The 27,646-nt window shown below is 33.9% G+C and overlaps 22 non-coding genes across 22 annotated transcripts; 11 read left to right on the top strand and 11 right to left on the bottom strand.

Moving 5' to 3' along the window:
• Window positions 1–728: 728 nt before the first annotated feature.
• TRNAQ-CUG (transfer RNA glutamine (anticodon CUG)) lies at window positions 729–800 on the top strand. The gene has a single exon. It is a non-coding gene; the product is annotated as a tRNA-Gln (tRNA).
• An 826-nt stretch (window positions 801–1,626) lies between these two features.
• On the bottom strand, window positions 1,627–1,698 carry TRNAQ-UUG (transfer RNA glutamine (anticodon UUG)). The gene has a single exon. It is a non-coding gene; the product is annotated as a tRNA-Gln (tRNA).
• A 1,550-nt stretch (window positions 1,699–3,248) lies between these two features.
• Window positions 3,249–3,320, top strand: TRNAQ-CUG (transfer RNA glutamine (anticodon CUG)). The gene has a single exon. It is a non-coding gene; the product is annotated as a tRNA-Gln (tRNA).
• Window positions 3,321–4,145: 825 nt separating this feature from the next.
• Window positions 4,146–4,217, bottom strand: TRNAQ-UUG (transfer RNA glutamine (anticodon UUG)). The gene has a single exon. It is a non-coding gene; the product is annotated as a tRNA-Gln (tRNA).
• A 1,549-nt stretch (window positions 4,218–5,766) lies between these two features.
• Window positions 5,767–5,838, top strand: TRNAQ-CUG (transfer RNA glutamine (anticodon CUG)). Its single transcript has one exon. It is a non-coding gene; the product is annotated as a tRNA-Gln (tRNA).
• An 826-nt stretch (window positions 5,839–6,664) lies between these two features.
• On the bottom strand, window positions 6,665–6,736 carry TRNAQ-UUG (transfer RNA glutamine (anticodon UUG)). The gene has a single exon. It is a non-coding gene; the product is annotated as a tRNA-Gln (tRNA).
• A 1,550-nt stretch (window positions 6,737–8,286) lies between these two features.
• TRNAQ-CUG (transfer RNA glutamine (anticodon CUG)) lies at window positions 8,287–8,358 on the top strand. The gene has a single exon. It is a non-coding gene; the product is annotated as a tRNA-Gln (tRNA).
• An 826-nt stretch (window positions 8,359–9,184) lies between these two features.
• TRNAQ-UUG (transfer RNA glutamine (anticodon UUG)) lies at window positions 9,185–9,256 on the bottom strand. Its single transcript has one exon. It is a non-coding gene; the product is annotated as a tRNA-Gln (tRNA).
• Window positions 9,257–10,806: 1,550 nt separating this feature from the next.
• TRNAQ-CUG (transfer RNA glutamine (anticodon CUG)) lies at window positions 10,807–10,878 on the top strand. Its single transcript has one exon. It is a non-coding gene; the product is annotated as a tRNA-Gln (tRNA).
• Window positions 10,879–11,704: 826 nt separating this feature from the next.
• TRNAQ-UUG (transfer RNA glutamine (anticodon UUG)) lies at window positions 11,705–11,776 on the bottom strand. The gene has a single exon. It is a non-coding gene; the product is annotated as a tRNA-Gln (tRNA).
• A 1,550-nt stretch (window positions 11,777–13,326) lies between these two features.
• Window positions 13,327–13,398, top strand: TRNAQ-CUG (transfer RNA glutamine (anticodon CUG)). The gene has a single exon. It is a non-coding gene; the product is annotated as a tRNA-Gln (tRNA).
• Window positions 13,399–14,224: 826 nt separating this feature from the next.
• Window positions 14,225–14,296, bottom strand: TRNAQ-UUG (transfer RNA glutamine (anticodon UUG)). Its single transcript has one exon. It is a non-coding gene; the product is annotated as a tRNA-Gln (tRNA).
• A 1,550-nt stretch (window positions 14,297–15,846) lies between these two features.
• On the top strand, window positions 15,847–15,918 carry TRNAQ-CUG (transfer RNA glutamine (anticodon CUG)). The gene has a single exon. It is a non-coding gene; the product is annotated as a tRNA-Gln (tRNA).
• An 825-nt stretch (window positions 15,919–16,743) lies between these two features.
• TRNAQ-UUG (transfer RNA glutamine (anticodon UUG)) lies at window positions 16,744–16,815 on the bottom strand. The gene has a single exon. It is a non-coding gene; the product is annotated as a tRNA-Gln (tRNA).
• Window positions 16,816–18,365: 1,550 nt separating this feature from the next.
• Window positions 18,366–18,437, top strand: TRNAQ-CUG (transfer RNA glutamine (anticodon CUG)). Its single transcript has one exon. It is a non-coding gene; the product is annotated as a tRNA-Gln (tRNA).
• An 826-nt stretch (window positions 18,438–19,263) lies between these two features.
• On the bottom strand, window positions 19,264–19,335 carry TRNAQ-UUG (transfer RNA glutamine (anticodon UUG)). The gene has a single exon. It is a non-coding gene; the product is annotated as a tRNA-Gln (tRNA).
• Window positions 19,336–20,885: 1,550 nt separating this feature from the next.
• On the top strand, window positions 20,886–20,957 carry TRNAQ-CUG (transfer RNA glutamine (anticodon CUG)). The gene has a single exon. It is a non-coding gene; the product is annotated as a tRNA-Gln (tRNA).
• An 825-nt stretch (window positions 20,958–21,782) lies between these two features.
• Window positions 21,783–21,854, bottom strand: TRNAQ-UUG (transfer RNA glutamine (anticodon UUG)). Its single transcript has one exon. It is a non-coding gene; the product is annotated as a tRNA-Gln (tRNA).
• Window positions 21,855–23,404: 1,550 nt separating this feature from the next.
• On the top strand, window positions 23,405–23,476 carry TRNAQ-CUG (transfer RNA glutamine (anticodon CUG)). Its single transcript has one exon. It is a non-coding gene; the product is annotated as a tRNA-Gln (tRNA).
• An 826-nt stretch (window positions 23,477–24,302) lies between these two features.
• Window positions 24,303–24,374, bottom strand: TRNAQ-UUG (transfer RNA glutamine (anticodon UUG)). The gene has a single exon. It is a non-coding gene; the product is annotated as a tRNA-Gln (tRNA).
• Window positions 24,375–25,924: 1,550 nt separating this feature from the next.
• Window positions 25,925–25,996, top strand: TRNAQ-CUG (transfer RNA glutamine (anticodon CUG)). Its single transcript has one exon. It is a non-coding gene; the product is annotated as a tRNA-Gln (tRNA).
• An 826-nt stretch (window positions 25,997–26,822) lies between these two features.
• TRNAQ-UUG (transfer RNA glutamine (anticodon UUG)) lies at window positions 26,823–26,894 on the bottom strand. The gene has a single exon. It is a non-coding gene; the product is annotated as a tRNA-Gln (tRNA).
• Window positions 26,895–27,646: the final 752 nt, after the last annotated feature.

Genomic DNA, 27,646 nt, shown 5'->3' with positions numbered 1-27,646 from the left:
TACTAATATACAAAAACATTTGTACTATCTGAATGATACCGTCATTGTGGTTCTCTAGGTTTGATTTAAGAACACTTCTCTTTCAAAATGTGCTAAATTCGCCTTATCAATAGCGCAGAAAGCTTCAAAAAGGGATGCTGGGAATCAGGCCTCTGAAATGCATTTCAGAAAAACAGGATAGGATTTCTTAATGTCACACTATTTTGTGTAGGAATGTGATGTAAACGTATTATAATGTTTGTATTTCTGTAACTTGTTCAAGCTGATGGACGTTTTGAAAGGAATCAATAATTGTCTCTTTCAACCTACTGGTGTTGGATTTGAGCTATCAATAAACAAAGGTGACAGAAATAGAAAAGGTCAAGAGTAATAAAATAGTACCCCCAAGATTTGGACTGGTACCTTTGCATGCAAAGTCCAACGTGCCAATCATTGCTCTTTGGCGCATCCCATGTGAGAGACAAAGAAATGGGTGTATTAGTTTGGAAATGTAAAATGTTTTAATATGTTACAGTCAAAGATGATCATTATGATATAACTTGCCTATCCTGATAAACGTTTGCATATTTAACACTGTTAAGGAGAATGTATCTGAACAGAATCAAATCACATTATAGCTCTTTACACTATGAGCATTCAACAGAGATATCGTTTCATCAATGTAAGAAATGCCCCCGCACTAATGCGCTCTCTTTTGTCTCAATGGAAAAATTACTCATGTATGGGAGGGTTCCATGGTGTAATGGTTAGCACTCTGGACTCTGAATCCCGCGATCCGAGTTCAAATCTCGGTGGGACCTGCTTGAATTATGAGATTTACTATTTCACCCATTTCTTAGAATTTGGTCTTGGAAAAACATAACGTCGATGTTTTATACTGATACTTATCAACGTATAAGTATGCATCTATTTATACATAGCTATATCCGTCTAGATAGCGATAAGACTATATAAAGAAATCAATTATTCATAAACATATGTATTGAAGCTGAAAACTAAAAACTGTTGTTTCCCATCCACAATTTAAACGTTAGGTTCATTTCCTCTCTCATCTATATGACCAGTAATGAGATAGTTAATTTTTGCTGATTTCTTATATGACAACATGCTTGACTTACACAGTGCATTTAATTGTGAATTTCTTTGAAAGAGAAATTCAGATTATTACCTTTGACACGTCTTTCGAAAGATTTTACTTTATGGTTATGGATTTACTTTAGAAAATCAGAGTGTAAATATATGTGTGTCTGAATTTCACGATTGTTATTCAAAACGTCATATCTTCTGTCCCCATAATACACAATTTGATTCCTCAAGTTTTGTTTTAATGAAGGATTTCCAATTAAAAAGTTCCATCTTCCCCTTATCAATAACAGTAAGATTTAAGAAAGTAATATCTTGCATCAGCCCCCTGTGATGAGTTTGAGAAAACAGAGTCAGCTCGCAAAATGTCTCATTATTTTGAGCCATTTAATTTCCATGTTTTCTAAAAGTTCTATCATTTGCTCACATCGAATAGACTTTCAGAATACAATCAATAAATTAATGTTTCACTCTACCCGTGTTAGATTTGTGATATTTATGAATACACTTGACAGAAAAAGATTTGATCAACAGTCATGAAAGTGGTCCCACCGAGATTTGAACACGGATCCTTGGATTCAAAGTCCAAAGTGCTAACCATTACACCATGGAACCTCCCATGTGACAAGGGAGCAAATTGCTGCAGCAATGTGAACATTTCAAAGTTTTTAATGTTCTACAGTCAAAGACCAACAGAATGTTATTACTTTTCTATTCTGTTCAACTTTTGCATATTGAACTATGTTAGGGAAGGATGTTGCCCAGAGGACTCAAGTAACGCTATCACTCTGTTGAACAGTACTTTTTATGTGAGATACGATTTTGCAATAAAATATAAGATTCCCCCGTGAATGCAATCTCTTCTCTCAAAATGAAAAGCTCAACCTGGTACAGGTGGTTTGATGGTATCATGCTTAGCACTCTAGACTCTGAAAACCGGGATCTGAGTACAAATCACAGTGGGACTTATCTAAACTTTACGATTTTCTTTTTCCATTCAGTTCTTAGAATTATTAATTGGAAAAACATCTCATTTACTTATAAACTTGTACATATCCACTTTACACGTATGTATCTCCCTATATCTTGCTATATGTCTCTGTATATTTATAGGACAACATAAACACATACATTATAAAAATGCATATAATTAGTAGAGGTGAAAATAATGAAAAGTTGTTGCCTCTCCACATTTGAAACATGAGCTTCTTCTCCTTACTCTTCTATATGTCATGAAATTGAGATAGTCACTTTTTACTCAATTTTGATCTAACAATATAGTTGATTTATACAAAGCATATCATATGATTTGTGAATAATCTTAAAAGAGAAAATTAGATCAGTACCTGTGAGGCCTCCAAGCAAAAGCTTATGTTTCACGATTGCAGATCGACTGTTGAAAATCAGCATGAAAAACGTTTTATTTCACAATTTCCATACTAATATACAAAAACATTTGTACTATCTGAATGATACCGTCATTGTGGTTCTCTAGGTTTGATTTAAGAACACTTCTCTTTCAAAATGTGCTAAATTCGCCTTATCAATAGCGCAGAAAGCTTCAAAAAGGGATGCTGGGAATCAGGCCTCTGAAATGCATTTCAGAAAACCAGGATAGGATTTCTTAATGTCACACTATTTTGTGTAGGAATGTGATGTAAACGTATTATAATGTTTGTATTTCTGTAACTTGTTCAAGCTGATGGACGTTTTGAAAGGAATCAATAATTGTCTCTTTCAACCTACTGGTGTTGGATTTGAGCTATCAAAAAACAAAGGTGACAGAAATAGAAAAGGTCAAGAGTAATAAAATAGTACCCCCAAGATTTGGACTGGTACCTTTGCATGCAAAGTCCAACGTGCCAATCATTGCTCTTTGGCGCATCCCATGTGAGAGACAAAGAAATGGGTGTATTAGTTTGGAAATGTAAAATGTTTTAATATGTTACAGTCAAAGATGATCATTATGATATAACTTGCCTATCCTGATAAACGTTTGCATATTTAACACTGTTAAGGAGAATGTATCTGAACAGAATCAAATCACATTATAGCTCTTTACACTATGAGCATTCAACAGAGATATCGTTTCATCAATGTAAGAAATGCCCCCGCACTAATGCGCTCTCTTTTGTCTCAATGGAAAAATTACTCATGTATGGGAGGGTTCCATGGTGTAATGGTTAGCACTCTGGACTCTGAATCCCGCGATCCGAGTTCAAATCTCGGTGGGACCTGCTTGAATTATGAGATTTACTATTTCACCCATTTCTTAGAATTTGGTCTTGGAAAAACATAACGTCAATGTTTTATACTGATACTTATCAACGTATAAGTATGCATCTATTTATACATAGCTATATCCGTCTAGATAGCGATAAGACTATATAAAGAAATCAATTATTCATAAACATATGTATTGAAGCTGAAAACTAAAAACTGTTGTTTCCCATCCACAATTTAAACGTTAGGTTCATTTCCTCTCTCATCTATATGACCAGTAATGAGATAGTTAATTTTTGCTGATTTCTTATATGACAACATGCTTGACTTACACAGTGCATTTAATTGTGAATTTCTTTGAAAGAGAAATTCAGATTATTACCTTTGACACGTCTTTCGAAAGATTTTACTTTATGGTTATGGATTTACTTTAGAAAATCAGAGTGTAAATATATGTGTGTCTGAATTTCACGATTGTTATTAAAACGTCATATCTTCTGTCCCCATAATACACAATTTGATTCCTCAAGTTTTGTTTTAATGAAGGATTTCCAATTAAAAAGTTCCATCTTCCCCTTATCAATAACAGTAAGATTTAAGAAAGTAATATCTTGCATCAGCCCCCTGTGATGAGTTTGAGAAAACAGAGTCAGCTCGCAAAATGTCTCATTATTTTGAGCCATTTAATTTCCATGTTTTCTAAAAGTTCTATCATTTGCTCACATCGAATAGACTTTCAGAATACAATCAATAAATTAATGTTTCACTCTACCCGTGTTAGATTTGTGATATTTATGAATACACTTGACAGAAAAAGATTTGATCAACAGTCATGAAAGTGGTCCCACCGAGATTTGAACACGGATCCTTGGATTCAAAGTCCAAAGTGCTAACCATTACACCATGGAACCTCCCATGTGACAAGGGAGCAAATTGCTGCAGCAATGTGAACATTTCAAAGTTTTTAATGTTCTACAGTCAAAGACCAACAGAATGTTATTACTTTTCTATTCTGTTCAACTTTTGCATATTGAACTATGTTAGGGAAGGATGTTGCCCAGAGGACTCAAGTAACGCTATCACTCTGTTGAACAGTACTTTTTATGTGAGATACGATTTTGCAATAAAATATAAGATTCCCCCGTGAATGCAATCTCTTCTCTCAAAATGAAAAGCTCAACCTGGTACAGGTGGTTTGATGGTATCATGCTTAGCACTCTAGACTCTGAAAACCGGGATCTGAGTACAAATCACAGTGGGACTTATCTAAACTTTACGATTTTCTTTTTCCATTCAGTTCTTAGAATTATTAATTGGAAAAACATCTCATTTACTTATAAACTTGTACATATCCACTTTACACGTATGTATCTCCCTATATCTTGCTATATGTCTCTGTATATTTATAGGACAACATAAACACATACATTATAAAAATGCATATAATTAGTAGAGGTGAAAATAATGAAAAGTTGTTGCCTCTCCACATTTGAAACATGAGCTTCTTCTCCTTACTCTTCTATATGTCATGAAATTGAGATAGTCACTTTTTACTCAATTTTGATCTAACAATATAGTTGATTTATACAAAGCATATCATATGATTTGTGAATAATCTTAAAAGAGAAAATTAGATCAGTACCTGTGAGGCCTCCAAGCAAAAGCTTATGTTTCACGATTGCAGATCGACTGTTGAAAATCAGCATGAAAAACGTTTTATTTCACAATTTCCATACTAATATACAAAAACATTTGTACTATCTGAATGATACCGTCATTGTGGTTCTCTAGGTTTGATTTAAGAACACTTCTCTTTCAAAATGTGCTAAATTCGCCTTATCAATAGCGCAGAAAGCTTCAAAAAGGGATGCTGGGAATCAGGCCTCTGAAATGCATTTCAGAAAAACAGGATAGGATTTCTTAATGTCACACTATTTTGTGTAGGAATGTGATGTAAACGTATTATAATGTTTGTATTTCTGTAACTTGTTCAAGCTGATGGACGTTTTGAAAGGAATCAATAATTGTCTCTTTCAACCTACTGGTGTTGGATTTGAGCTATCAATAAACAAAGGTGACAGAAATAGAAAAGGTCAAGAGTAATAAAATAGTACCCCCAAGATTTGGACTGGTACCTTTGCATGCAAAGTCCAACGTGCCAATCATTGCTCTTTGGCGCATCCCATGTGAGAGACAAAGAAATGGGTGTATTAGTTTGGAAATGTAAAATGTTTTAATATGTTACAGTCAAAGATGATCATTATGATATAACTTGCCTATCCTGATAAACGTTTGCATATTTAACACTGTTAAGGAGAATGTATCTGAACAGAATCAAATCACATTATAGCTCTTTACACTATGAGCATTCAACAGAGATACCGTTGATCAATGTAAGAAATGCCCCCGCACTAATGCGCTCTCTTTTGTCTCAATGGAAAAATGACTCATGTATGGGAGGGTTCCATGGTGTAATGGTTAGCACTCTGGACTCTGAATCCCGCGATCCGAGTTCAAATCTCGGTGGGACCTGCTTGAATTATGAGATTTACTATTTCACCCATTTCTTAGAATTTGGTCTTGGAAAAACATAACGTCAATGTTTTATACTGATACTTATCAACGTATAAGTATGCATCTATTTATACATAGCTATATCCGTCTAGATAGCGATAAGACTATATAAAGAAATCAATTATTCATAAACATATGTATTGAAGCTGAAAACTAAAAACTGTTGTTTCCCATCCACAATTTAAACGTTAGGTTCATTTCCTCTCTCATCTATATGACCAGTAATGAGATAGTTAATTTTTGCTGATTTCTTATATGACAACATGCTTGACTTACACAGTGCATTTAATTGTGAATTTCTTTGAAAGAGAAATTCAGATTATTACCTTTGACACGTCTTTCGAAAGATTTTACTTTATGGTTATGGATTTACTTTAGAAAATCAGAGTGTAAATATATGTGTGTCTGAATTTCACGATTGTTATTCAAAACGTCATATCTTCTGTCCCCATAATACACAATTTGATTCCTCAAGTTTTGTTTTAATGAAGGATTTCCAATTAAAAAGTTCCATCTTCCCCTTATCAATAACAGTAAGATTTAAGAAAGTAATATCTTGCATCAGCCCCCTGTGATGAGTTTGAGAAAACAGAGTCAGCTCGCAAAATGTCTCATTATTTTGAGCCATTTAATTTCCATGTTTTCTAAAAGTTCTATCATTTGCTCACATCGAATAGACTTTCAGAATACAATCAATAAATTAATGTTTCACTCTACCCGTGTTAGATTTGTGATATTTATGAATACACTTGACAGAAAAAGATTTGATCAACAGTCATGAAAGTGGTCCCACCGAGATTTGAACACGGATCCTTGGATTCAAAGTCCAAAGTGCTAACCATTACACCATGGAACCTCCCATGTGACAAGGGAGCAAATTGCTGCAGCAATGTGAACATTTCAAAGTTTTTAATGTTCTACAGTCAAAGACCAACAGAATGTTATTACTTTTCTATTCTGTTCAACTTTTGCATATTGAACTATGTTAGGGAAGGATGTTGCCCAGAGGACTCAAGTAACGCTATCACTCTGTTGAACAGTACTTTTTATGTGAGATACGATTTTGCAATAAAATATAAGATTCCCCCGTGAATGCAATCTCTTCTCTCAAAATGAAAAGCTCAACCTGGTACAGGTGGTTTGATGGTATCATGCTTAGCACTCTAGACTCTGAAAACCGGGATCTGAGTACAAATCACAGTGGGACTTATCTAAACTTTACGATTTTCTTTTTCCATTCAGTTCTTAGAATTATTAATTGGAAAAACATCTCATTTACTTATAAACTTGTACATATCCACTTTACACGTATGTATCTCCCTATATCTTGCTATATGTCTCTGTATATTTATAGGACAACATAAACACATACATTATAAAAATGCATATAATTAGTAGAGGTGAAAATAATGAAAAGTTGTTGCCTCTCCACATTTGAAACATGAGCTTCTTCTCCTTACTCTTCTATATGTCATGAAATTGAGATAGTCACTTTTTACCCAATTTTGATCTAACAATATAGTTGATTTATACAAAGCATATCATATGATTTGTGAATAATCTTAAAAGAGAAAATTAGATCAGTACCTGTGAGGCCTCCAAGCAAAAGCTTATGTTTCACGATTGCAGATCGACTGTTGAAAATCAGCATGAAAAACGTTTTATTTCACAATTTCCATACTAATATACAAAAACATTTGTACTATCTGAATGATACCGTCATTGTGGTTCTCTAGGTTTGATTTAAGAACACTTCTCTTTCAAAATGTGCTAAATTCGCCTTATCAATAGCGCAGAAAGCTTCAAAAAGGGATGCTGGGAATCAGGCCTCTGAAATGCATTTCAGAAAAACAGGATAGGATTTCTTAATGTCACACTATTTTGTGTAGGAATGTGATGTAAACGTATTATAATGTTTGTATTTCTGTAACTTGTTCAAGCTGATGGACGTTTTGAAAGGAATCAATAATTGTCTCTTTCAACCTACTGGTGTTGGATTTGAGCTATCAATAAACAAAGGTGAAAGAAATAGAAAAGGTCAAGAGTAATAAAATAGTACCCCCAAGATTTGGACTGGTACCTTTGCATGCAAAGTCCAACGTGCCAATCATTGCTCTTTGGCGCATCCCATGTGAGAGACAAAGAAATGGGTGTATTAGTTTGGAAATGTAAAATGTTTTAATATGTTACAGTCAAAGATGATCATTATGATATAACTTGCCTATCCTGATAAACGTTTGCATATTTAACACTGTTAAGGAGAATGTATCTGAACAGAATCAAATCACATTATAGCTCTTTACACTATGAGCATTCAACAGAGATATCGTTTCATCAATGTAAGAAATGCCCCCGCACTAATGCGCTCTCTTTTGTCTCAATGGAAAAATGACTCATGTATGGGAGGGTTCCATGGTGTAATGGTTAGCACTCTGGACTCTGAATCCCGCGATCCGAGTTCAAATCTCGGTGGGACCTGCTTGAATTATGAGATTTACTATTTCACCCATTTCTTAGAATTTGGTCTTGGAAAAACATAACGTCAATGTTTTATACTGATACTTATCAACGTATAAGTATGCATCTATTTATACATAGCTATATCCGTCTAGATAGCGATAAGACTATATAAAGAAATCAATTATTCATAAACATATGTATTGAAGCTGAAAACTAAAAACTGTTGTTTCCCATCCACAATTTAAACGTTAGGTTCATTTCCTCTCTCATCTATATGACCAGTAATGAGATAGTTAATTTTTGCTGATTTCTTATATGACAACATGCTTTACTTACACAGTGCATTTAATTGTGAATTTCTTTGAAAGAGAAATTCAGATTATTACCTTTGACACGTCTTTCGAAAGATTTTACTTTATGGTTATGGATTTACTTTAGAAAATCAGAGTGTAAATATATGTGTGACTGAATTTCACGATTGTTATTCAAAACGTCATATCTTCTGTCCCCATAATACACAATTTGATTCCTCAAGTTTTGTTTTAATGAAGGATTTCCAATTAAAAAGTTCCATCTTCCCCTTATCAATAACAGTAAGATTTAAGAAAGTAATATCTTGCATCAGCCCCCTGTGATGAGTTTGAGAAAACAGAGTCAGCTCGCAAAATGTCTCATTATTTTGAGCCATTTAATTTCCATGTTTTCTAAAAGTTCTATCATTTGCTCACATCGAATAGACTTTCAGAATACAATCAATAAATTAATGTTTCACTCTACCCGTGTTAGATTTGTGATATTTATGAATACACTTGACAGAAAAAGATTTGATCAACAGTCATGAAAGTGGTCCCACCGAGATTTGAACACGGATCCTTGGATTCAAAGTCCAAAGTGCTAACCATTACACCATGGAACCTCCCATGTGACAAGGGAGCAAATTGCTGCAGCAATGTGAACATTTCAAAGTTTTTAATGTTCTACAGTCAAAGACCAACAGAATGTTATTACTTTTCTATTCTGTTCAACTTTTGCATATTGAACTATGTTAGGGAAGGATGTTGCCCAGAGGACTCAAGTAACGCTATCACTCTGTTGAACAGTACTTTTTATGTGAGATACGATTTTGCAATAAAATATAAGATTCCCCCGTGAATGCAATCTCTTCTCTCAAAATGAAAAGCTCAACCTGGTACAGGTGGTTTGATGGTATCATGCTTAGCACTCTAGACTCTGAAAACCTGGATCTGAGTACAAATCACAGTGGGACTTATCTAAACTTTACGATTTTCTTTTTCCATTCAGTTCTTAGAATTATTAATTGGAAAAACATCTCATTTACTTATAAACTTGTACATATCCACTTTACACGTATGTATCTCCCTATATCTTGCTATATGTCTCTGTATATTTATAGGACAACATAAACACATACATTATAAAAATGCATATAATTAGTAGAGGTGAAAATAATGAAAAGTTGTTGCCTCTCCACATTTGAAACATGAGCTTCTTCTCCTTACTCTTCTATATGTCATGAAATTGAGATAGTCACTTTTTACTCAATTTTGATCTAACAATATAGTTGATTTATACAAAGCATATCATATGATTTGTGAATAATCTTAAAAGAGAAAATTAGATCAGTACCTGTGAGGCCTCCAAGCAAAAGCTTATGTTTCACGATTGCAGATCGACTGTTGAAAATCAGCATGAAAAACGTTTTATTTCACAATTTCCATACTAATATACAAAATCATTTGTACTATCTGAATGATACCGTCATTGTGGTTCTCTAGGTTTGATTTAAGAACACTTCTCTTTCAAAATGTGCTAAATTCGCCTTATCAATAGCGCAGAAAGCTTCAAAAAGGGATGCTGGGAATCAGGCCTCTGAAATGCATTTCAGAAAAACAGGATAGGATTTCTTAATGTCACACTATTTTGTGTAGGAATGTGATGTAAACGTATTATAATGTTTGTATTTCTGTAACTTGTTCAAGCTGATGGACGTTTTGAAAGGAATCAATAATTGTCTCTTTCAACCTACTGGTGTTGGATTTGAGCTATCAATAAACAAAGGTGACAGAAATAGAAAAGGTCAAGAGTAATAAAATAGTACCCCCAAGATTTGGACTGGTACCTTTGCATGCAAAGTCCAACGTGCCAATCATTGCTCTTTGGCGCATCCCATGTGAGAGACAAAGAAATGGGTGTATTAGTTTGGAAATGTAAAATGTTTTAATATGTTACAGTCAAAGATGATCATTATGATATAACTTGCCTATCCTGATAAACGTTTGCATATTTAACACTGTTAAGGAGAATGTATCTGAACAGAATCAAATCACATTATAGCTCTTTACACTATGAGCATTCAACAGAGATATCGTTTCATCAATGTAAGAAATGCCCCCGCACTAATGCGCTCTCTTTTGTCTCAATGGAAAAATGACTCATGTATGGGAGGGTTCCATGGTGTAATGGTTAGCACTCTGGACTCTGAATCCCGCGATCCGAGTTCAAATCTCGGTGGGACCTGCTTGAATTATGAGATTTACTATTTCACCCATTTCTTAGAATTTGGTCTTGGAAAAACATAACGTCAATGTTTTATACTGATACTTATCAACGTATAAGTATGCATCTATTTATACATAGCTATATCCGTCTAGATAGCGATAAGACTATATAAAGAAATCAATTATTCATAAACATATGTATTGAAGCTGAAAACTAAAAACTGTTGTTTCCCATCCACAATTTAAACGTTAGGTTCATTTCCTCTCTCATCTATATGACCAGTAATGAGATAGTTAATTTTTGCTGATTTCTTATATGACAACATGCTTGACTTACACAGTGCATTTAATTGTGAATTTCTTTGAAAGAGAAATTCAGATTATTACCTTTGACACGTCTTTCGAAAGATTTTACTTTATGGTTATGGATTTACTTTAGAAAATCAGAGTGTAAATATATGTGTGTCTGAATTTCACGATTGTTATTCAAAACGTCATATCTTCTGTCCCCATAATACACAATTTGATTCCTCAAGTTTTGTTTTAATGAAGGATTTCCAATTAAAAAGTTCCATCTTCCCCTTATCAATAACAGTAAGATTTAAGAAAGTAATATCTTGCATCAGCCCCCTGTGATGAGTTTGAGAAAACAGAGTCAGCTCGCAAAATGTCTCATTATTTTGAGCCATTTAATTTCCATGTTTTCTAAAAGTTCTATCATTTGCTCACATCGAATAGACTTTCAGAATACAATCAATAAATTAATGTTTCACTCTACCCGTGTTAGATTTGTGATATTTATGAATACACTTGACAGAAAAAGATTTGATCAACAGTCATGAAAGTGGTCCCACCGAGATTTGAACTCGGATCCTTGGATTCAAAGTCCAAAGTGCTAACCATTACACCATGGAACCTCCCATGTGACAAGGGAGCAAATTGCTGCAGCAATGTGAACATTTCAAAGTTTTTAATGTTCTACAGTCAAAGACCAACAGAATGTTATTACTTTTCTATTCTGTTCAACTTTTGCATATTGAACTATGTTAGGGAAGGATGTTGCCCAGAGGACTCAAGTAACGCTATCACTCTGTTGAACAGTACTTTTTATGTGAGATACGATTTTGCAATAAAATATAAGATTCCCCCGTGAATGCAATCTCTTCTCTCAAAATGAAAAGCTCAACCTGGTACAGGTGGTTTGATGGTATCATGCTTAGCACTCTAGACTCTGAAAACCTGGATCTGAGTACAAATCACAGTGGGACTTATCTAAACTTTACGATTTTCTTTTTCCATTCAGTTCTTAGAATTATTAATTGGAAAAACATCTCATTTACTTATAAACTTGTACATATCCACTTTACACGTATGTATCTCCCTATATCTTGCTATATGTCTCTGTATATTTATAGGACAACATAAACACATACATTATAAAAATGCATATAATTAGTAGAGGTGAAAATAATGAAAAGTTGTTGCCTCTCCACATTTGAAACATGAGCTTCTTCTCCTTACTCTTCTATATGTCATGAAATTGAGATAGTCACTTTTTACTCAATTTTGATCTAACAATATAGTTGATTTATACAAAGCATATCATATGATTTGTGAATAATCCTAAAAGAGAAAATTAGATCAGTACCTGTGAGGCCTCCAAGCAAAAGCTTATGTTTCACGATTGCAGATCGACTGTTGAAAATCAGCATGAAAAACGTTTTATTTCACAATTTCCATACTAATATACAAAAACATTTGTACTATCTGAATGATACCGTCATTGTGGTTCTCTAGGTTTGATTTAAGAACACTTCTCTTTCAAAATGTGCTAAATTCGCCTTATCAATAGCGCAGAAAGCTTCAAAAAGGGATGCTGGGAATCAGGCCTCTGAAATGCATTTCAGAAAAACAGGATAGGATTTCTTAATGTCACACTATTTTGTGTAGGAATGTGATGTAAACGTATTATAATGTTTGTATTTCTGTAACTTGTTCAAGCTGATGGACGTTTTGAAAGGAATCAATAATTGTCTCTTTCAACCTACTGGTGTTGGATTTGAGCTATCAATAAACAAAGGTGACAGAAATAGAAAAGGTCAAGAGTAATAAAATAGTACCCCCAAGATTTGGACTGGTACCTTTGCATGCAAAGTCCAACGTGCCAATCATTGCTCTTTGGCGCATCCCATGTGAGAGACAAAGAAATGGGTGTATTAGTTTGGAAATGTAAAATGTTTTAATATGTTACAGTCAAAGATGATCATTATGATATAACTTGCCTATCCTGATAAACGTTTGCATATTTAACACTGTTAAGGAGAATGTATCTGAACAGAATCAAATCACATTATAGCTCTTTACACTATGAGCATTCAACAGAGATATCGTTTCATCAATGTAAGAAATGCCCCCGCACTAATGCGCTCTCTTTTGTCTCAATGGAAAAATGACTCATGTATGGGAGGGTTCCATGGTGTAATGGTTAGCACTCTGGACTCTGAATCCCGCGATCCGAGTTCAAATCTCGGTGGGACCTGCTTGAATTATGAGATTTACTATTTCACCCATTTCTTAGAATTTGGTCTTGGAAAAACATAACGTCAATGTTTTATACTGATACTTATCAACGTATAAGTATGCATCTATTTATACATAGCTATATCCGTCTAGATAGCGATAAGACTATATAAAGAAATCAATTATTCATAAACATATGTATTGAAGCTGAAAACTAAAAACTGTTGTTTCCCATCCACAATTTAAACGTTAGGTTCATTTCCTCTCTCATCTATATGACCAGTAATGAGATAGTTAATTTTTGCTGATTTCTTATATGACAACATGCTTGACTTACACAGTGCATTTAATTGTGAATTTCTTTGAAAGAGAAATTCAGATTATTACCTTTGACACGTCTTTCGAAAGATTTTACTTTATGGTTATGGATTTACTTTAGAAAATCAGAGTGTAAATATATGTGTGTCTGAATTTCACGATTGTTATTCAAAACGTCATATCTTCTGTCCCCATAATACACAATTTGATTCCTCAAGTTTTGTTTTAATGAAGGATTTCCAATTAAAAAGTTCCATCTTCCCCTTATCAATAACAGTAAGATTTAAGAAAGTAATATCTTGCATCAGCCCCCTGTGATGAGTTTGAGAAAACAGAGTCAGCTCGCAAAATGTCTCATTATTTTGAGCCATTTAATTTCCATGTTTTCTAAAAGTTCTATCATTTGCTCACATCGAATAGACTTTCAGAATACAATCAATAAATTAATGTTTCACTCTACCCGTGTTAGATTTGTGATATTTATGAATACACTTGACAGAAAAAGATTTGATCAACAGTCATGAAAGTGGTCCCACCGAGATTTGAACTCGGATCCTTGGATTCAAAGTCCAAAGTGCTAACCATTACACCATGGAACCTCCCATGTGACAAGGGAGCAAATTGCTGCAGCAATGTGAACATTTCAAAGTTTTTAATGTTCTACAGTCAAAGACCAACAGAATGTTATTACTTTTCTATTCTGTTCAACTTTTGCATATTGAACTATGTTAGGGAAGGATGTTGCCCAGAGGACTCAAGTAACGCTATCACTCTGTTGAACAGTACTTTTTATGTGAGATACGATTTTGCAATAAAATATAAGATTCCCCCGTGAATGCAATCTCTTCTCTCAAAATGAAAAGCTCAACCTGGTACAGGTGGTTTGATGGTATCATGCTTAGCACTCTAGACTCTGAAAACCGGGATCTGAGTACAAATCACAGTGGGACTTATCTAAACTTTACGATTTTCTTTTTCCATTCAGTTCTTAGAATTATTAATTGGAAAAACATCTCATTTACTTATAAACTTGTACATATCCACTTTACACGTATGTATCTCCCTATATCTTGCTATATGTCTCTGTATATTTATAGGACAACATAAACACATACATTATAAAAATGCATATAATTAGTAGAGGTAAAAATAATGAAAAGTTGTTGCCTCTCCACATTTGAAACATGAGCTTCTTCTCCTTACTCTTCTATATGTCATGAAATTGAGATAGTCACTTTTTACTCAATTTTGATCTAACAATATAGTTGATTTATACAAAGCATATCATATGATTTGTGAATAATCTTAAAAGAGAAAATTAGATCAGTACCTGTGAGGCCTCCAAGCAAAAGCTTATGTTTCACGATTGCAGATCGACTGTTGAAAATCAGCATGAAAAACGTTTTATTTCACAATTTCCATACTAATATACAAAAACATTTGTACTATCTGAATGATACCGTCATTGTGGTTCTCTAGGTTTGATTTAAGAACACTTCTCTTTCAAAATGTGCTAAATTCGCCTTATCAATAGCGCAGAAAGCTTCAAAAAGGGATGCTGGGAATCAGGCCTCTGAAATGCATTTCAGAAAAACAGGATAGGATTTCTTAATGTCACACTATTTTGTGTAGGAATGTGATGTAAACGTATTATAATGTTTGTATTTCTGTAACTTGTTCAAGCTGATGGACGTTTTGAAAGGAATCAATAATTGTCTCTTTCAACCTACTGGTGTTGGATTTGAGCTATCAATAAACAAAGGTGACAGAAATAGAAAAGGTCAAGAGTAATAAAATAGTACCCCCAAGATTTGGACTGGTACCTTTGCATGCAAAGTCCAACGTGCCAATCATTGCTCTTTGGCGCATCCCATGTGAGAGACAAAGAAATGGGTGTATTAGTTTGGAAATGTAAAATGTTTTAATATGTTACAGTCAAAGATGATCATTATGATATAACTTGCCTATCCTGATAAACGTTTGCATATTTAACACTGTTAAGGAGAATGTATCTGAACAGAATCAAATCACATTATAGCTCTTTACACTATGAGCATTCAACAGAGATATCGTTTCATCAATGTAAGAAATGCCCCCGCACTAATGCGCTCTCTTTTGTCTCAATGGAAAAATGACTCATGTATGGGAGGGTTCCATGGTGTAATGGTTAGCACTCTGGACTCTGAATCCCGCGATCCGAGTTCAAATCTCGGTGGGACCTGCTTGAATTATGAGATTTACTATTTCACCCATTTCTTAGAATTTGGTCTTGGAAAAACATAACGTCAATGTTTTATACTGATACTTATCAACGTATAAGTATGCATCTATTTATACATAGCTATATCCGTCTAGATAGCGATAAGACTATATAAAGAAATCAATTATTCATAAACATATGTATTGAAGCTGAAAACTAAAAACTGTTGTTTCCCATCCACAATTTAAACGTTAGGTTCATTTCCTCTCTCATCTATATGACCAGTAATGAGATAGTTAATTTTTGCTGATTTCTTATATGACAACATGCTTGACTTACACAGTGCATTTAATTGTGAATTTCTTTGAAAGAGAAATTCAGATTATTACCTTTGACACGTCTTTCGAAAGATTTTACTTTATGGTTATGGATTTACTTTAGAAAATCAGAGTGTAAATATATGTGTGTCTGAATTTCACGATTGTTATTCAAAACGTCATATCTTCTGTCCCCATAATACACAATTTGATTCCTCAAGTTTTGTTTTAATGAAGGATTTCCAATTAAAAAGTTCCATCTTCCCCTTATCAATAACAGTAAGATTTAAGAAAGTAATATCTTGCATCAGCCCCCTGTGATGAGTTTGAGAAAACAGAGTCAGCTCGCAAAATGTCTCATTATTTTGAGCCATTTAATTTCCATGTTTTCTAAAAGTTCTATCATTTGCTCACATCGAATAGACTTTCAGAATACAATCAATAAATTAATGTTTCACTCTACCCGTGTTAGATTTGTGATATTTATGAATACACTTGACAGAAAAAGATTTGATAACAGTCATGAAAGTGGTCCCACCGAGATTTGAACTCGGATCCTTGGATTCAAAGTCCAAAGTGCTAACCATTACACCATGGAACCTCCCATGTGACAAGGGAGCAAATTGCTGCAGCAATGTGAACATTTCAAAGTTTTTAATGTTCTACAGTCAAAGACCAACAGAATGTTATTACTTTTCTATTCTGTTCAACTTTTGCATATTGAACTATGTTAGGGAAGGATGTTGCCCAGAGGACTCAAGTAACGCTATCACTCTGTTGAACAGTACTTTTTATGTGAGATACGATTTTGCAATAAAATATAAGATTCCCCCGTGAATGCAATCTCTTCTCTCAAAATGAAAAGCTCAACCTGGTACAGGTGGTTTGATGGTATCATGCTTAGCACTCTAGACTCTGAAAACCGGGATCTGAGTACAAATCACAGTGGGACTTATCTAAACTTTACGATTTTCTTTTTCCATTCAGTTCTTAGAATTATTAATTGGAAAAACATCTCATTTACTTATAAACTTGTACATATCCACTTTACACGTATGTATCTCCCTATATCTTGCTATATGTCTCTGTATATTTATAGGACAACATAAACACATACATTATAAAAATGCATATAATTAGTAGAGGTGAAAATAATGAAAAGTTGTTGCCTCTCCACATTTGAAACATGAGCTTCTTCTCCTTACTCTTCTATATGTCATGAAATTGAGATAGTCACTTTTTACTCAATTTTGATCTAACAATATAGTTGATTTATACAAAGCATATCATATGATTTGTGAATAATCTTAAAAGAGAAAATTAGATCAGTACCTGTGAGGCCTCCAAGCAAAAGCTTATGTTTCACGATTGCAGATCGACTGTTGAAAATCAGCATGAAAAACGTTTTATTTCACAATTTCCATACTAATATACAAAAACATTTGTACTATCTGAATGATACCGTCATTGTGGTTCTCTAGGTTTGATTTAAGAACACTTCTCTTTCAAAATGTGCTAAATTCGCCTTATCAATAGCGCAGAAAGCTTCAAAAAGGGATGCTGGGAATCAGGCCTCTGAAATGCATTTCAGAAAAACAGGATAGGATTTCTTAATGTCACACTATTTTGTGTAGGAATGTGATGTAAACGTATTATAATGTTTGTATTTCTGTAACTTGTTCAAGCTGATGGACGTTTTGAAAGGAATCAATAATTGTCTCTTTCAACCTACTGGTGTTGGATTTGAGCTATCAATAAACAAAGGTGACAGAAATAGAAAAGGTCAAGAGTAATAAAATAGTACCCCCAAGATTTGGACTGGTACCTTTGCATGCAAAGTCCAACGTGCCAATCATTGCTCTTTGGCGCATCCCATGTGAGAGACAAAGAAATGGGTGTATTAGTTTGGAAATGTAAAATGTTTTAATATGTTACAGTCAAAGATGATCATTATGATATAACTTGCCTATCCTGATAAACGTTTGCATATTTAACACTGTTAAGGAGAATGTATCTGAACAGAATCAAATCACATTATAGCTCTTTACACTATGAGCATTCAACAGAGATATCGTTTCATCAATGTAAGAAATGCCCCCGCACTAATGCGCTCTCTTTTGTCTCAATGGAAAAATGACTCATGTATGGGAGGGTTCCATGGTGTAATGGTTAGCACTCTGGACTCTGAATCCCGCGATCCGAGTTCAAATCTCGGTGGGACCTGCTTGAATTATGAGATTTACTATTTCACCCATTTCTTAGAATTTGGTCTTGGAAAAACATAACGTCAATGTTTTATACTGATACTTATCAACGTATAAGTATGCATCTATTTATACATAGCTATATCCGTCTAGATAGCGATAAGACTATATAAAGAAATCAATTATTCATAAACATATGTATTGAAGCTGAAAACTAAAAACTGTTGTTTCCCATCCACAATTTAAACGTTAGGTTCATTTCCTCTCTCATCTATATGACCAGTAATGAGATAGTTAATTTTTGCTGATTTCTTATATGACAACATGCTTGACTTACACAGTGCATTTAATTGTGAATTTCTTTGAAAGAGAAATTCAGATTATTACCTTTGACACGTCTTTCGAAAGATTTTACTTTATGGTTATGGATTTACTTTAGAAAATCAGAGTGTAAATATATGTGTGTCTGAATTTCACGATTGTTATTCAAAACGTCATATCTTCTGTCCCCATAATACACAATTTGATTCCTCAAGTTTTGTTTTAATGAAGGATTTCCAATTAAAAAGTTCCATCTTCCCCTTATCAATAACAGTAAGATTTAAGAAAGTAATATCTTGCATCAGCCCCCTGTGATGAGTTTGAGAAAACAGAGTCAGCTCGCAAAATGTCTCATTATTTTGAGCCATTTAATTTCCATGTTTTCTAAAAGTTCTATCATTTGCTCACATCGAATAGACTTTCAGAATACAATCAATAAATTAATGTTTCACTCTACCCGTGTTAGATTTGTGATATTTATGAATACACTTGACAGAAAAAGATTTGATCAACAGTCATGAAAGTGGTCCCACCGAGATTTGAACTCGGATCCTTGGATTCAAAGTCCAAAGTGCTAACCATTACACCATGGAACCTCCCATGTGACAAGGGAGCAAATTGCTGCAGCAATGTGAACATTTCAAAGTTTTTAATGTTCTACAGTCAAAGAACAACAGAATGTTATTACTTTTCTATTCTGTTCAACTTTTGCATATTGAACTATGTTAGGGAAGGATGTTGCCCAGAGGACTCAAGTAACGCTATCACTCTGTTGAACAGTACTTTTTATGTGAGATACGATTTTGCAATAAAATATAAGATTCCCCCGTGAATGCAATCTCTTCTCTCAAAATGAAAAGCTCAACCTGGTACAGGTGGTTTGATGGTATCATGCTTAGCACTCTAGACTCTGAAAACCGGGATCTGAGTACAAATCACAGTGGGACTTATCTAAACTTTACGATTTTCTTTTTCCATTCAGTTCTTAGAATTATTAATTGGAAAAACATCTCATTTACTTATAAACTTGTACATATCCACTTTACACGTATGTATCTCCCTATATCTTGCTATATGTCTCTGTATATTTATAGGACAACATAAACACATACATTATAAAAATGCATATAATTAGTAGAGGTGAAAATAATGAAAAGTTGTTGCCTCTCCACATTTGAAACATGAGCTTCTTCTCCTTACTCTTCTATATGTCATGAAATTGAGATAGTCACTTTTTACTCAATTTTGATCTAACAATATAGTTGATTTATACAAAGCATATCATATGATTTGTGAATAATCTTAAAAGAGAAAATTAGATCAGTACCTGTGAGGCCTCCAAGCAAAAGCTTATGTTTCACGATTGCAGATCGACTGTTGAAAATCAGCATGAAAAACGTTTTATTTCACAATTTCCATACTAATATACAAAAACATTTGTACTATCTGAATGATACCGTCATTGTGGTTCTCTAGGTTTGATTTAAGAACACTTCTCTTTCAAAATGTGCTAAATTCGCCTTATCAATAGCGCAGAAAGCTTCAAAAAGGGATGCTGGGAATCAGGCCTCTGAAATGCATTTCAGAAAAACAGGATAGGATTTCTTAATGTCACACTATTTTGTGTAGGAATGTGATGTAAACGTATTATAATGTTTGTATTTCTGTAACTTGTTCAAGCTGATGGACGTTTTGAAAGGAATCAATAATTGTCTCTTTCAACCTACTGGTGTTGGATTTGAGCTATCAATAAACAAAGGTGACAGAAATAGAAAAGGTCAAGAGTAATAAAATAGTACCCCCAAGATTTGGACTGGTACCTTTGCATGCAAAGTCCAACGTGCCAATCATTGCTCTTTGGCGCATCCCATGTGAGAGACAAAGAAATGGGTGTATTAGTTTGGAAATGTAAAATGTTTTAATATGTTACAGTCAAAGATGATCATTATGATATAACTTGCCTATCCTGATAAACGTTTGCATATTTAACACTGTTAAGGAGAATGTATCTGAACAGAATCAAATCACATTATAGCTCTTTACACTATGAGCATTCAACAGAGATATCGTTTCATCAATGTAAGAAATGCCCCCGCACTAATGCGCTCTCTTTTGTCTCAATGGAAAAATGACTCATGTATGGGAGGGTTCCATGGTGTAATGGTTAGCACTCTGGACTCTGAATCCCGCGATCCGAGTTCAAATCTCGGTGGGACCTGCTTGAATTATGAGATTTACTATTTCACCCATTTCTTAGAATTTGGTCTTGGAAAAACATAACGTCAATGTTTTATACTGATACTTATCAACGTATAAGTATGCATCTATTTATACATAGCTATATCCGTCTAGATAGCGATAAGACTATATAAAGAAATCAATTATTCATAAACATATGTATTGAAGCTGAAAACTAAAAACTGTTGTTTCCCATCCACAATTTAAACGTTAGGTTCATTTCCTCTCTCATCTATATGACCAGTAATGAGATAGTTAATTTTTGCTGATTTCTTATATGACAACATGCTTGACTTACACAGTGCATTTAATTGTGAATTTCTTTGAAAGAGAAATTCAGATTATTACCTTTGACACGTCTTTCGAAAGATTTTACTTTATGGTTATGGATTTACTTTAGAAAATCAGAGTGTAAATATATGTGTGTCTGAATTTCACGATTGTTATTCAAAACGTCATATCTTCTGTCCCCATAATACACAATTTGATTCCTCAAGTTTTGTTTTAATGAAGGATTTCCAATTAAAAAGTTCCATCTTCCCCTTATCAATAACAGTAAGATTTAAGAAAGTAATATCTTGCATCAGCCCCCTGTGATGAGTTTGAGAAAACAGAGTCAGCTCGCAAAATGTCTCATTATTTTGAGCCATTTAATTTCCATGTTTTCTAAAAGTTCTATCATTTGCTCACATCGAATAGACTTTCAGAATACAATCAATAAATTAATGTTTCACTCTACCCGTGTTAGATTTGTGATATTTATGAATACACTTGACAGAAAAAGATTTGATAACAGTCATGAAAGTGGTCCCACCGAGATTTGAACTCGGATCCTTGGATTCAAAGTCCAAAGTGCTAACCATTACACCATGGAACCTCCCATGTGACAAGGGAGCAAATTGCTGCAGCAATGTGAACATTTCAAAGTTTTTAATGTTCTACAGTCAAAGACCAACAGAATGTTATTACTTTTCTATTCTGTTCAACTTTTGCATATTGAACTATGTTAGGGAAGGATGTTGCCCAGAGGACTCAAGTAACGCTATCACTCTGTTGAACAGTACTTTTTATGTGAGATACGATTTTGCAATAAAATATAAGATTCCCCCGTGAATGCAATCTCTTCTCTCAAAATGAAAAGCTCAACCTGGTACAGGTGGTTTGATGGTATCATGCTTAGCACTCTAGACTCTGAAAACCGGGATCTGAGTACAAATCACAGTGGGACTTATCTAAACTTTACGATTTTCTTTTTCCATTCAGTTCTTAGAATTATTAATTGGAAAAACATCTCATTTACTTATAAACTTGTACATATCCACTTTACACGTATGTATCTCCCTATATCTTGCTATATGTCTCTGTATATTTATAGGACAACATAAACACATACATTATAAAAATGCATATAATTAGTAGAGGTGAAAATAATGAAAAGTTGTTGCCTCTCCACATTTGAAACATGAGCTTCTTCTCCTTACTCTTCTATATGTCATGAAATTGAGATAGTCACTTTTTACTCAATTTTGATCTAACAATATAGTTGATTTATACAAAGCATATCATATGATTTGTGAATAATCTTAAAAGAGAAAATTAGATCAGTACCTGTGAGGCCTCCAAGCAAAAGCTTATGTTTCACGATTGCAGATCGACTGTTGAAAATCAGCATGAAAAACGTTTTATTTCACAATTTCCATACTAATATACAAAAACATTTGTACTATCTGAATGATACCGTCATTGTGGTTCTCTAGGTTTGATTTAAGAACACTTCTCTTTCAAAATGTGCTAAATTCGCCTTATCAATAGCGCAGAAAGCTTCAAAAAGGGATGCTGGGAATCAGGCCTCTGAAATGCATTTCAGAAAAACAGGATAGGATTTCTTAATGTCACACTATTTTGTGTAGGAATGTGATGTAAACGTATTATAATGTTTGTATTTCTGTAACTTGTTCAAGCTGATGGACGTTTTGAAAGGAATCAATAATTGTCTCTTTCAACCTACTGGTGTTGGATTTGAGCTATCAATAAACAAAGGTGACAGAAATAGAAAAGGTCAAGAGTAATAAAATAGTACCCCCAAGATTTGGACTGGTACCTTTGCATGCAAAGTCCAACGTGCCAATCATTGCTCTTTGGCGCATCCCATGTGAGAGACAAAGAAATGGGTGTATTAGTTTGGAAATGTAAAATGTTTTAATATGTTACAGTCAAAGATGATCATTATGATATAACTTGCCTATCCTGATAAACGTTTGCATATTTAACACTGTTAAGGAGAATGTATCTGAACAGAATCAAATCACATTATAGCTCTTTACACTATGAGCATTCAACAGAGATATCGTTTCATCAATGTAAGAAATGCCCCCGCACTAATGCGCTCTCTTTTGTCTCAATGGAAAAATGACTCATGTATGGGAGGGTTCCATGGTGTAATGGTTAGCACTCTGGACTCTGAATCCCGCGATCCGAGTTCAAATCTCGGTGGGACCTGCTTGAATTATGAGATTTACTATTTCACCCATTTCTTAGAATTTGGTCTTGGAAAAACATAACGTCAATGTTTTATACTGATACTTATCAACGTATAAGTATGCATCTATTTATACATAGCTATATCCGTCTAGATAGCGATAAGACTATATAAAGAAATCAATTATTCATAAACATATGTATTGAAGCTGAAAACTAAAAACTGTTGTTTCCCATCCACAATTTAAACGTTAGGTTCATTTCCTCTCTCATCTATATGACCAGTAATGAGATAGTTAATTTTTGCTGATTTCTTATATGACAACATGCTTGACTTACACAGTGCATTTAATTGTGAATTTCTTTGAAAGAGAAATTCAGATTATTACCTTTGACACGTCTTTCGAAAGATTTTACTTTATGGTTATGGATTTACTTTAGAAAATCAGAGTGTAAATATATGTGTGTCTGAATTTCACGATTGTTATTCAAAACGTCATATCTTCTGTCCCCATAATACACAATTTGATTCCTCAAGTTTTGTTTTAATGAAGGATTTCCAATTAAAAAGTTCCATCTTCCCCTTATCAATAACAGTAAGATTTAAGAAAGTAATATCTTGCATCAGCCCCCTGTGATGAGTTTGAGAAAACAGAGTCAGCTCGCAAAATGTCTCATTATTTTGAGCCATTTAATTTCCATGTTTTCTAAAAGTTCTATCATTTGCTCACATCGAATAGACTTTCAGAATACAATCAATAAATTAATGTTTCACTCTACCCGTGTTAGATTTGTGATATTTATGAATACACTTGACAGAAAAAGATTTGATCAACAGTCATGAAAGTGGTCCCACCGAGATTTGAACTCGGATCCTTGGATTCAAAGTCCAAAGTGCTAACCATTACACCATGGAACCTCCCATGTGACAAGGGAGCAAATTGCTGCAGCAATGTGAACATTTCAAAGTTTTTAATGTTCTACAGTCAAAGAACAACAGAATGTTATTACTTTTCTATTCTGTTCAACTTTTGCATATTGAACTATGTTAGGGAAGGATGTTGCCCAGAGGACTCAAGTAACGCTATCACTCTGTTGAACAGTACTTTTTATGTGAGATACGATTTTGCAATAAAATATAAGATTCCCCCGTGAATGCAATCTCTTCTCTCAAAATGAAAAGCTCAACCTGGTACAGGTGGTTTGATGGTATCATGCTTAGCACTCTAGACTCTGAAAACCGGGATCTGAGTACAAATCACAGTGGGACTTATCTAAACTTTACGATTTTCTTTTTCCATTCAGTTCTTAGAATTATTAATTGGAAAAACATCTCATTTACTTATAAACTTGTACATATCCACTTTACACGTATGTATCTCCCTATATCTTGCTATATGTCTCTGTATATTTATAGGACAACATAAACACATACATTATAAAAATGCATATAATTAGTAGAGGTGAAAATAATGAAAAGTTGTTGCCTCTCCACATTTGAAACATGAGCTTCTTCTCCTTACTCTTCTATATGTCATGAAATTGAGATAGTCACTTTTTACTCAATTTTGATCTAACAATATAGTTGATTTATACAAAGCATATCATATGATTTGTGAATAATCTTAAAAGAGAAAATTAGATCAGTACCTGTGAGGCCTCCAAGCAAAAGCTTATGTTTCACGATTGCAGATCGACTGTTGAAAATCAGCATGAAAAACGTTTTATTTCACAATTTCCATACTAATATACAAAAACATTTGTACTATCTGAATGATACCGTCATTGTGGTTCTCTAGGTTTGATTTAAGAACACTTCTCTTTCAAAATGTGCTAAATTCGCCTTATCAATAGCGCAGAAAGCTTCAAAAAGGGATGCTGGGAATCAGGCCTCTGAAATGCATTTCAGAAAAACAGGATAGGATTTCTTAATGTCACACTATTTTGTGTAGGAATGTGATGTAAACGTATTATAATGTTTGTATTTCTGTAACTTGTTCAAGCTGATGGACGTTTTGAAAGGAATCAATAATTGTCTCTTTCAACCTACTGGTGTTGGATTTGAGCTATCAATAAACAAAGGTGACAGAAATAGAAAAGGTCAAGAGTAATAAAATAGTACCCCCAAGATTTGGACTGGTACCTTTGCATGCAAAGTCCAACGTGCCAATCATTGCTCTTTGGCGCATCCCATGTGAGAGACAAAGAAATGGGTGTATTAGTTTGGAAATGTAAAATGTTTTAATATGTTACAGTCAAAGATGATCATTATGATATAACTTGCCTATCCTGATAAACGTTTGCATATTTAACACTGTTAAGGAGAATGTATCTGAACAGAATCAAATCACATTATAGCTCTTTACACTATGAGCATTCAACAGAGATATCGTTTCATCAATGTAAGAAATGCCCCCGCACTAATGCGCTCTCTTTTGTCTCAATGGAAAAATGACTCATGTATGGGAGGGTTCCATGGTGTAATGGTTAGCACTCTGGACTCTGAATCCCGCGATCCGAGTTCAAATCTCGGTGGGACCTGCTTGAATTATGAGATTTACTATTTCACCCATTTCTTAGAATTTGGTCTTGGAAAAACATAACGTCAATGTTTTATACTGATACTTATCAACGTATAAGTATGCATCTATTTATACATAGCTATATCCGTCTAGATAGCGATAAGACTATATAAAGAAATCAATTATTCATAAACATATGTATTGAAGCTGAAAACTAAAAACTGTTGTTTCCCATCCACAATTTAAACGTTAGGTTCATTTCCTCTCTCATCTATATGACCAGTAATGAGATAGTTAATTTTTGCTGATTTCTTATATGACAACATGCTTGACTTACACAGTGCATTTAATTGTGAATTTCTTTGAAAGAGAAATTCAGATTATTACCTTTGACACGTCTTTCGAAAGATTTTACTTTATGGTTATGGATTTACTTTAGAAAATCAGAGTGTAAATATATGTGTGTCTGAATTTCACGATTGTTATTCAAAACGTCATATCTTCTGTCCCCATAATACACAATTTGATTCCTCAAGTTTTGTTTTAATGAAGGATTTCCAATTAAAAAGTTCCATCTTCCCCTTATCAATAACAGTAAGATTTAAGAAAGTAATATCTTGCATCAGCCCCCTGTGATGAGTTTGAGAAAACAGAGTCAGCTCGCAAAATGTCTCATTATTTTGAGCCATTTAATTTCCATGTTTTCTAAAAGTTCTATCATTTGCTCACATCGAATAGACTTTCAGAATACAATCAATAAATTAATGTTTCACTCTACCCGTGTTAGATTTGTGATATTTATGAATACACTTGACAGAAAAAGATTTGATCAACAGTCATGAAAGTGGTCCCACCGAGATTTGAACTCGGATCCTTGGATTCAAAGTCCAAAGTGCTAACCATTACACCATGGAACCTCCCATGTGACAAGGGAGCAAATTGCTGCAGCAATGTGAACATTTCAAAGTTTTTAATGTTCTACAGTCAAAGACCAACAGAATGTTATTACTTTTCTATTCTGTTCAACTTTTGCATATTGAACTATGTTAGGGAAGGATGTTGCCCAGAGGACTCAAGTAACGCTATCACTCTGTTGAACAGTACTTTTTATGTGAGATACGATTTTGCAATAAAATATAAGATTCCCCCGTGAATGCAATCTCTTCTCTCAAAATGAAAAGCTCAACCTGGTACAGGTGGTTTGATGGTATCATGCTTAGCACTCTAGACTCTGAAAACCTGGATCTGAGTACAAATCACAGTGGGACTTATCTAAACTTTACGATTTTCTTTTTCCATTCAGTTCTTAGAATTATTAATTGGAAAAACATCTCATTTACTTATAAACTTGTACATATCCACTTTACACGTATGTATCTCCCTATATCTTGCTATATGTCTCTGTATATTTATAGGACAACATAAACACATACATTATAAAAATGCATATAATTAGTAGAGGTGAAAATAATGAAAAGTTGTTGCCTCTCCACATTTGAAACATGAGCTTCTTCTCCTTACTCTTCTATATGTCATGAAATTGAGATAGTCACTTTTTACTCAATTTTGATCTAACAATATAGTTGATTTATACAAAGCATATCATATGATTTGTGAATAATCTTAAAAGAGAAAATTAGATCAGTACCTGTGAGGCCTCCAAGCAAAA

The sequence above is a fragment of the Lissotriton helveticus genome, chromosome 4_1 (assembly GCF_964261635.1).
Source record: "Lissotriton helveticus chromosome 4_1, aLisHel1.1, whole genome shotgun sequence".
Lineage (NCBI taxonomy): Eukaryota > Metazoa > Chordata > Amphibia > Caudata > Salamandridae > Lissotriton > Lissotriton helveticus.
The sequence above is the reverse complement of the archived record's forward strand: the minus strand, read 5'-3'. Positions and strand labels throughout refer to the sequence as shown.